At 56.6% G+C, this 9,537-nt stretch overlaps 1 long non-coding RNA gene and 1 other non-coding gene across 3 annotated transcripts; one reads left to right on the top strand and one right to left on the bottom strand.

The window, feature by feature from the left end:
* Window positions 1-6,630: 6,630 nt before the first annotated feature.
* On the top strand, window positions 6,631-7,549 carry LOC114813147. Of its 2 annotated transcripts, none has more exons than XR_003760773.2 (2): window positions 6,631-6,882; window positions 7,317-7,549. It is a non-coding gene; the product is annotated as an uncharacterized LOC114813147 (long non-coding RNA). The 2 variants fall into 2 exon arrangements; XR_005660202.1 differs by having other exon boundaries at window positions 7,314-7,549.
* LOC114813501 lies at window positions 6,987-7,123 on the bottom strand. Its single transcript, XR_003761218.1, has one exon. It is a non-coding gene; the product is annotated as a small nucleolar RNA SNORA7 (small nucleolar RNA).
* Window positions 7,550-9,537: the final 1,988 nt, after the last annotated feature.

Here is a 9,537-nt window from a genome sequence, read left to right as displayed (position 1 = left end):
GCCGCCGGCCCGCACGGAACGCCGGAGAGGGGTCGGGGGACGGACTGGCGGAAGACGTCCTCCCCCAGACCGGGGCCCTGACCTCTCGGGGACGACAAAAACCAAACTACGCGGGCACAGACGCCAGCCAGTTGTCCTCCGCCGGGACCCTCGGGACCAGGCCGCGGCCGGCGAGAGGTCTACGGGAGGCGGGCCAAGCCCGAGTCCTCGCCACGGCCAGGGCGTCCGGAAGATCGCTCTGGGAGCGGTGGGTACGGTGGCGAGCCGACGGGCGCCGGCTGGGGCCGAACCAACATCCCTCCCTTGTGACGGACGGTGGGCCGCCTGACCGGGAACGGGGATTCGATCTGTAAATTCACTCGGCGTCCGCTAGCTCCCGCTCCCAGCTCCCCGGTGCCTGGAGAGTTCCAAAAATCAGCAGACCGACGGCATTTACCGAGAGCCGGGCGTCACGGTCGGTGCCGAGTGGAGCGGAAAGGACCCAAGGCAGAGGGTCCCTGCCCTCGAGCGGCTGCTGGTCCGACGGGGGGGAGGGTGGCGGATTCTAAGTGTGTGCGGGTTCGGGGCGAAAGAAGAGAAGGAGCAGTTTGGCTTAGAGGATAGAGCATGGACCTCGGAGTCAGAAGGATCTGGATTCGAATTCCAGCTCCGCCACTCGTCTGCTGGGTGATCTTAGGCAACTCCCTTCACCTCTCCGTGCCTCAGTTCCCTCGTCTGTCAGTTGGGGAATAAGACTGTGAGCCCCATGTGGGACGGGAAGCCTGTGCAACTAACTTGTACTTACCCCGGCACTTAGAACGGTGCTTGGCACATAGTAAGCGCTTCACAAGTACCATGATCGGGATTATCATTATTACTATTTTTAAGGGCGAGGACCGTCAGGAGCGGCGGTGCGATGCCGGGAAGAAACACCTGGAGAAGTGGTTGAAGAGATTCACACATTATTTTTTTTTTTTGCTATTTAAGCGCTCACTATGTGCCGAGCACTGTTCTAAGCGCTGGGGTGGACGCAGGGGAATCAGGTTGTCCCACGTGGGGCTCACAGTCTTCATCCCCATTTTACAGATGAGGTCACTGAGGCACCGAGAAGTGAAGTGACTCGCCCGAAGTCACACGGCCGACAGGTGGCCGAGCCGGGATTCGAAACCGTGACCTCTGACTCCAAAGCCTTGCCCTTTCCACGTTCAATAGCATTTATTGAGCGCTTACTACGTGCAGAGCACTGGACTAAGCGCTTGGAATGTACAAGTCGGCAACAGACAGAGACGGTCCCTGCCCATCGGCGGGCTCACGGTCTAATCGGGGGAGGCGGACAGGCGAAAACAATAGCAATAAATAGAATCAAGGGGATGAACATCTCTTTGAAACAATAGCAATAAATGGAATCAAGGGGATGGACATCTCATTGACAAAATAAATAGGGTAATGAAAATATATACAGTTGAGTGAACGAGCACAGTGATGAGGGGAGGGGAAGGGAGAGGGGGAGGAGCAGAGGGAAAGGGGGGAAAAGAGGGCTTAGCTGAGGGGAGGTGAAGGGGGGTAGAGGGGGAGCAGGGGGAGCAGAGGGAAAAGGGGAAGCTCAGTCTGGGAAGGCCTCTCGGAGGAGGTGAGCTCTAAGTAGGGTTTCGAAGAGGGGAAGAGAATCGGTTCGGCGGAGGCGAGGAGGGAGGGCGTCCCGGGACCGCGGGAGGACGCGGCCCGGGGGTCGACGGCGGGACGGGCGAGAACGGGGGACGGCGAGGAGGCGGGCGGCGGAGGAGCGGAGCGTGCGGGGTGGCCGGTGGAAAGGGAGAAGGGAGGAGAGGTAAGAGGGGGCGAGGTGATGGAGAGCCTCGAAGCCTAGAGTGAGAAGTTTTTGTGTCGTGCAGAGGTCGATAGGCAACCACTGGAGGTTTTTAAGAAGGGGAGTGACATGCCCAGAGCAGGAAGATGAGCCGGGCAGTGGAATGAAGAATAGACCGGAGCGGGGAGAGACAGGAGGAAGGGAGATCAGAGAGGAGGCTGACACGATAACCCAGCCGGGATATTACGAGAGCCCGGAGCGGTAAGGTAGCCGTTTGGGTGGAGAGGAAAGGGCGGATCTTGGCGATATTATAGAGGTGAGACCGGCAGGAGATCAATGTAAACACACCAGGGTTCCTAAGAGCTGAACCCAGGAATAATAATAATAATGATAATAATCGTGGTGTCTGTTAAATGCTTACGGTGTAACAAGCACTACGGTGCCCTGGGGGAGAATCAAGATCATCAGTGGGGAGAACAGGTATTGAATCCCACTTTGCAGAGGGGGCTGAGTTACAAAGGAGTGAAGTGACTTTCCCAAGGTCACACAGTAGCGACTAAACACAGGGGTGGGGAGGGTGATGGCAATCAAGGAGGGGCACGGGAGGAGGAGGGTGGGGGATGGGCTGACTGGCCCGACCCTCGAGACCCCAGGGCCCAGGCCCAGGAGAGGCCGTTATTAAGAGCCGAGCGTCCCCGAGGCCGGAGGCTCCTTGCCGGGACGTTTTTCCCTCCGAGCGGCCTTTTCTGCCCCGCAACGCCATTCCGCCCGTCTCCCCAGCGTGCACCGAGGGGGGGATGCCTGCCCCTCGCCTTCCCGGCGGGAGCCACCGAGGCCTCAGACCATCAGCGCCCCCGGGCCCGCTGCAGGGGGGATTTTTGTGGCAGCTGTCTTGGCTTCCTCCTCTGCCTTCACCACTGGCATTTCCCGAGCGAGGGCTCCCAGGGGCCCGCGCTCCCTAACCCACCACACGGAACCACCCGAAACCGCCCGGCCCCCGACACGCTACCGACCAGATGGCAGCAGAGCAGGGAAGGAGCGAGGCTTGTGGGCGGATGGTGGATGTGATAGAGGAAGCAGACAGAGCGGAGAGGCACGTATCCCCATCCCTCCCCCTGCCCCCCGGCTCTCCTCCGGAGACGAAGGCGAGCCGGGGAGCGCGTCTTCCCCGCCAGTGGTCTGCCATCTGGTGATTGACCGATCGATCGATCGCCAAACCGTGCAGGCAGCCTGAAGCCAGCCGAGGCATGAGGTTCCTCAGAGATGGGGATTAGGGTGAAGCACTGACATACGTCGCAGGCTTTTCCATTCCGGGGGAGAGAAGGCTCCGCAGGGAACGGTTGACTGAGCGCACGGTAACGCTTTCACGGGGGGCCTAGTTTATTCTTTCATTCGGTTGTATTCATCGAGCTCTTACCCTCTGCTTGGTGAGCGCTTGGGAGCATACAGTACCACAGTGAACGGACACATCTCCTGCCCACAATGAGTTTACAATCCAGGGAGATGGAGAGTTTCTACCGCTACGTCACCGCAAGTCATAGAAATCGAGTGGCAACGCTCTGCCGGCCGCTCCGCCCGCTGCTCAGTCCCGCTGTCCCATCCCTCCAAGTGCCCCTGCCCGGTCCGCGAGGGGTCAGGGCCCCTCCGAGAGGAGGCCATCCAGGCTGGAGTCCCGCCTCCGAAAGCAGCACCAGGGCGCGGGCGGGACCCAGGCGGGGAGCGCCCTCCTGGTCAACAGCTCGATCCTTCGGGCGAAAGCCAGCGTAGCCCCCTGAGGTCAGGGGCGCTCGGCAGTGGCGCGGACTCAGATGAGTGGGCACTTATGTCCAGATCTGCCACTTATTTATTTCTGTTTATGTCCGTCTCCCCCGCTAGACTGTAAGCTCGTTGTGGGCGCGGAACGTGTCTGTTTATTGTTCTCCTGTACTCTCCCAAGGGCCTAATGCAGTGCTCTGCACACAGTGAGCGCTCAGTCGATACGAGTGACCCACCGACTGACGGACTGACCTGGCCTTTCCCCTCTCTCCGTCCTCCCCCCGGCCCTCTCCTGATCTCGTCACGGTCACTGAAATGATTCCCTCCCCAAGGTTATCAGTTTCGCTACTTCCTATCCTCGAGCCCCACCGTGGGCCCTGGCGGCTCGGCCCCAAGGGGTCCGTCCTCAGCCCCCCCCGAGGGATCCCCTCCGTCCCACGACCGTCGTCGACGAGGCCCTCGGCTCCGCCATCTTCGATAGGAGGCTCGTGGCGGTCTCCATCTTTGAGAAGAGGCCCTCCCAGCCCTTGGCTCCCGGGAGCGACGGCTGACCTCACGCCCCGCCCGAAGCCAGCTCCGGTGAACATCGGGGAGGGATTCGGAATAGGGGGGCGGCTCGGCTGGCTCCCCATCCGAGCCGGTCCAAGACTCCCCCGACTGGGCGGCGAGGTAGCGTGGCCTAGTGGAAGGAGCACGGACCCGGGAGTCCGAGGCCCCGGGTTCTAATGCCGGATCCGCCACGTGCCTGCCCCGTGACCTCGGGCAAGTCACTTCGCTTCTCGGTCACCTCATCCGTAAAATGGGGACGAAGACCGTGAGTCCTCCGGGACGGGGACCGTGTCCAACCCGATCACCTTGTATCGACTGCAGCACTTAGAACAGTGCTAGGCAAATAGTAAGCACTTAACAAGTACCGTAATTTTTTATTATTATTATTATTATTGTTGTTATTGGGCCAGGCCGTGGGGGTTCATTTCAGAAGAGCCAGGGTCATCGTGACCGTCTCCGGGCCAGGGAATTCATAATCAAACACTCGTGCACACAAATGCTCTCAGCTGTGTTTGGGAACTCTTTCTGCAAGGGAGACATAGATCGGGTGGGTGGGCTGAACCTTCAGGGGGGAGCCATTTCCCTCTAATTATGGATTTCATCTCCTCCCCCAAAGAGATCTCCGAATCGGAAATAAGCGATTCGCTTCTAGAATGTTTTTATTTGGCAAACGACTGTGGTGCGGAAAGTAGTTGGGTTGTAACAATATTTACGATGACTAATCAAAGTTTCCAAGGCTTTGGGCAACAGAGGCTGCCGGGTAAGTGTCTCTTGGCACAGGAAAGTTTAGTCGAAGATACCAAGAAAGCCAAAAAAAAAAAAAACGGTTTAGAAATCCTGTGGGTGGTGTTGGCTGGAGAGCAGCAGGCGGCAGACAGGGCCTTGGGGGTGGGGGGGCCGGTGTGAGCGGACAGGGTGCGGCGAGGGAGGGGGAGGGGGGGTGGCACGGACTGTGGTTCTGAGGGGACACGGTCCCGAGTAAAACTTTCCCCAGCCTGGGCAGCCTGCGTTCGCACTAGTTTCCAGAAGGAAGAGATCGGGCCTGTTCAGAAAAGGAGGAAGTGGAGGAGGGTGAGGGGAAGGGGGGCGGTGGTGAGATTGGACACGTCTCTGCCCCCACGGGCCCGTCTTCCCGCAGCAGTAAGCTGGGTCCCGGGTGCCGGATCAGGTAAGCGACCGCACCCCTAAGCCTCCGAAACCCGGCCCCCCCCCTCTCCGTGGCCCCAGACGCCTTGGGGACCGGCCTCTGCCGAGGCGTGGCGGGGCAAACTGGGTCGGGCGGGGCGTGTGGATTCCCAGACGCCGGGCGGAGCGGGGGTGACGCAGCGGGGGCCGGACCCAGCCGGGGCGACACGACAGGGGCAGCTTGTTTATCTCGGTCGCGGCCAGTCTGGAAGAGGAGTGTGCCCAGTGAAATCTCCAGGTCCGCAGGCACACCGAGTCCTTCGGGGGGACAGAACACCGTGCGCCCGTGGAGGCAAACCGGGGAGGTCCCACCAGCTGAATGCGGGGCAGAGGGTGCACTGGGGAAAGAGGATCCAAACTCTACCCTGTTGATGACGGGCCGACGCAGGGTGACACAGAAGGGAGAGGGAGAAGAGGAAAGGAGGGCTTATGCAGGGAAGTCCTCTCGGAGGAGGCTTTGAAGGGAGAGAGAGTAACTGTCCGTCGGGTAGGACGAGGCGGGGTGTTCCGGGCCAGAGACGGGACACGGACGAGGTCAGCGAGCTAGCCGAGATCTGGACGAGAGGTTGGCGAGGTGGATGACGCTGAGGTACAGTGAGGGGGTTAGCCGGGGGCCCTCAGCTCTTTCTCTGCCACTGCCTCCCACCACAGCACCAGTGGATCTGTCCTCCCTTGCCCCCCAATACACCAATGGGCCTGGTCCTCCTCAGTTTTCGTACGTTCATTCATTCCGTCGTATTTATTGAGCACTTACTGTGAGCAGAGCACTGTACTAAGCGCTTGGGAGAGTACACCGTCAGTGGGTAATAGTAATAGTTGCAGGATCTGTTAAGAGCTATCTGTGCGCCAGCATCGTACTAAGCACCGAGGTAGGTACAAGGTAATCGGATCCCACGTGGGACTCCCAGTCTAAGTAGGTGGAAGAACAGGGATCGAATCCTCCTTTTGCCGATGAGAGAACTGAGGCACAGAGAAGTGACGTGACGGGCTCCAGGTCTCACGGCAGGTTAATGGCAGAGCGGGGATCAGAACTAAGGTTCTCTGACTCCCAGGCTTGGACTCTTGCCCGAGAATCAGCACGGCACAGTGGGCTAGAGCACAGACTTCGGAGTCAGGAGGTCACGGATTCTAATCCCGATCTGCCACTTGTCTGCTGTGTGACCTTGGGCAAGTCATTTTACTTCTCTGGACCTCAGTTCCCTTATCCGTAAAATGGGGATTGAGACTCTGAGCCCCACGCGGGACAGGGACTGTCCAGCCCCATTTGCTTGTATCCACTCCGGCACTTAGTACAGTGCCTGACACATAGTAAGTGCTTAACGAATGCCATAATCGTTGTTATCATTATTATTATTCCCACTCGGCCACGCTGCTTCCGTAACACTCCTCCATTCCTCCCGACCCCCCCACCAGATCTCATCTCTTCTAACGGTGGGAAAGTATTCTCTGTCCACAGAATGCTTCGTTAGGGATTTAGGATGTAAATCCAGCCTAGAAGAACCGTCCTTTTCGCCTACCGCCTCTAATGACCGTTTCCATTCCGACCCACAGGGACGCCGCGGACACGTCTCCCCCAGAACTCCCCATCTCCGTCTGCAATCGTTCTGGTAGCGTATCCGTAGCGTTTCCTCGCTAAAAACATGGAAGTGGTTTACCACTGCCTCCTTTCGCGCGGTCAACTTGAGTCTCCGCCCAGTACGGGTGAGCTCTGACTTGTAGCAGATGGCCTTCCACTCGCTCGCCACTGGCCAAGCCAGGAATGGAATGGGCAGGCCTCTGCTCGACTCTCCCTCCCTTAATCGAGACTGGCAGAGACTGGAAACTCTCCAGGTGCGACCCTGAGAGGGGGCACGCATTTTTAGCGGGCTTAATTCCCTCTGACCTTCGCCCATAAAGTCAGTGGTACATTCCACTGGGGACGGACCACCGTGTTGAACACTTTCTCAAAGCTCCATGTTTTCTTGCTGCTGGGTAGCTTTCCTGGACCATCACGTACCTCTTGGGGTCCATCGTGTGCCCTTTCTCTCTCTTCCCCTAGCAGGCTCAACCACTTACTTCACCCCGGCACAGGACCCGTTTACAATCCGAAAATGGCCACGCCCTCCCCTCAACAACAACCAGCTACCCAGTTTTCTCCGACTCTTCCGACTGCGTTAGTGTAAGAAACCATGGTTGGACTATTATCTCCGGAGTGCGGTCCAATCAATCAATCAATCAATCAATCAATCTAATTATTCTCCTTGAACATTCATAAAGGACTGGCTTAATTCTCAACCGGTCGTAAATCTTGCAAGGGGTAATATTTATTTGGGCACTCGGATAGGATTAATTCTTCCCTTCGGTCTCCTTGTGGGCAGGGAATGTGTCTACCGACTCTGTTGCACCGTAGTCTCCCAAATCGCAGCAAGCACTCAATAAATACCACCGACCGGCTGATCGACTCAGTCTTCATGCACCGTGAGCTTTAGACTCCACTGCAGACCGTTTCAATTCGGTTTTGTATCCAGTGTCATCTGGTCTAGGAATCTACAGTTTTAGCCATCCGTCAACCAATCGTCCGCTTGCCCACTGGCCACGGAAAACTATTCAAGGTGGCGCTGTCCAAAGCTGCTTCTTTTCCTTTCCTCTATTCCTTTTCCTGAAACAAACTGAAAGCAAAATGTGTCTGATTCCCCCCCAGATTCTCTCCTCCTCCTAAGTGGGCCCTCACCGTTAGCAACTCTGCCACTTTGTCCATCTCTGGAGCCTGAAACGGTGATATTATCTTTTGACTCTTCCCTCTCTTCCGGCCACCGGATTCAGTCTGTCGCTAAAACCCCTCGGTTTTTCCTCCGTAACACTTCAGTCAGTGGCATTTATGGAGAGCTTACTGTGTGAAGGGGACTGTACTAAGTGCTTGGGAGGGTACAGTACAACAGCAAACAGGCACATTGGTTTCCAGGATCCATCCCTTCCTCCAGCCACCCCAGTGGTTCGGGCAGTTGTCCTTTATATCCCAAATGACCCCCTCCCTGATCTCCCCCCCCTTCCAGCCTCTCGCCTCCCAGCTAGCTGGCCAGATTCAAAAACATCTTCCTGGGTTGCCTTCCTGATTCCTCTAAAATCTCCAGTCGTGGTCAGCCGTGAGCCCCACCTGGGACAACCTTTCATTCACTCATTCGATAGTATTTATCGAGGGCTTACTACGTGCAGAGCACTGTGCTAAGCCATTACCTCGTATCTATCGCTTGTACTGTACAACCTGATTGCCTTGTACCTATCCCGGAGCTTAGAACAGCGCGTGGCACGTAGTAAGCGCTTAACAAATGCCATCCTTATTAGTATTATTATTCCAACAGAAACTCCTGACCGCTCACTCGACGGAATGTGATTTTCCAAAGCACGGTGCTCGGTACCTAGTAAGCGCTTAGCGAACGCCACGGTGATTACTATCCTGTATTCATTTTTCTCCCCACTACTCATCCTCTCTCCTTTAATAGTAAATAATAATGATAACGGTATTTGTTAAGTGCTTCCTGTGAGCCAAGCACTTCACACTATACCCCAGCTGACGCGCTTTGCTCCTCTCAATCCAACCTACTCACTGTGCCTCACTCTCACCTCTCTTCCTCTGGATCTCTCGCTCACGGCCTTTGAAGGCCCGTCTCCTCCAAGGGGCCTATCCTCACTAAGCCCTCCTTCCCTCTTCTCCCACTGCCTTTTGCGGCACCCCGACTTGCTCCTCTGCTTCATCCACCCCCTCCCAGCCCCACAGCACTTATGTCCATATCCGTAATTTATTTATTTATATTAATGTCTCTCTCCCCCTCTAGGCTGTAAACTCCTTGTGGGCAGGGAATAGGTCTGTTATATTATTCTGTCGTCCTCCCCCAAGTGTTTTGTACAATGCTCTGCCCACGGGAAGAGCTCGATAAATATGACTGACTGATTGACTGAGTGAACATCCCCTTGCTTGAAACTCCCTCCCCCTTCGCACCTCCCCATCTCCCCTTCTTCAGAGGTCTCTTAAAATCACATCAACCCCAGGAGGTTTCCCCTGCTTTAATCTCTCCCCCCTTGGTTTCCCTCCCGAATGCTACTTCAGCACATCCACATCGCTTAAGCACTTGGATACTCACACCTCATTGTGTTTATGTACATAGCTTTACACTCGATTGCTTCCTCCCACTTGTAATTGATTTTCCTGTCTGTCTCCCCAGCTAGTTTATGAGCTTCTTGAGGGAGGACCCTGTCTACTAATTCTATTACTCTCTCCCAAGCAT

Source organism: Ornithorhynchus anatinus, chromosome 7 (assembly GCF_004115215.2).
Source record: "Ornithorhynchus anatinus isolate Pmale09 chromosome 7, mOrnAna1.pri.v4, whole genome shotgun sequence".
Classification (NCBI taxonomy): Eukaryota; Metazoa; Chordata; class Mammalia; order Monotremata; family Ornithorhynchidae; genus Ornithorhynchus; species Ornithorhynchus anatinus.
The sequence above is the reverse complement of the archived record's forward strand: the minus strand, read 5'-3'. Positions and strand labels throughout refer to the sequence as shown.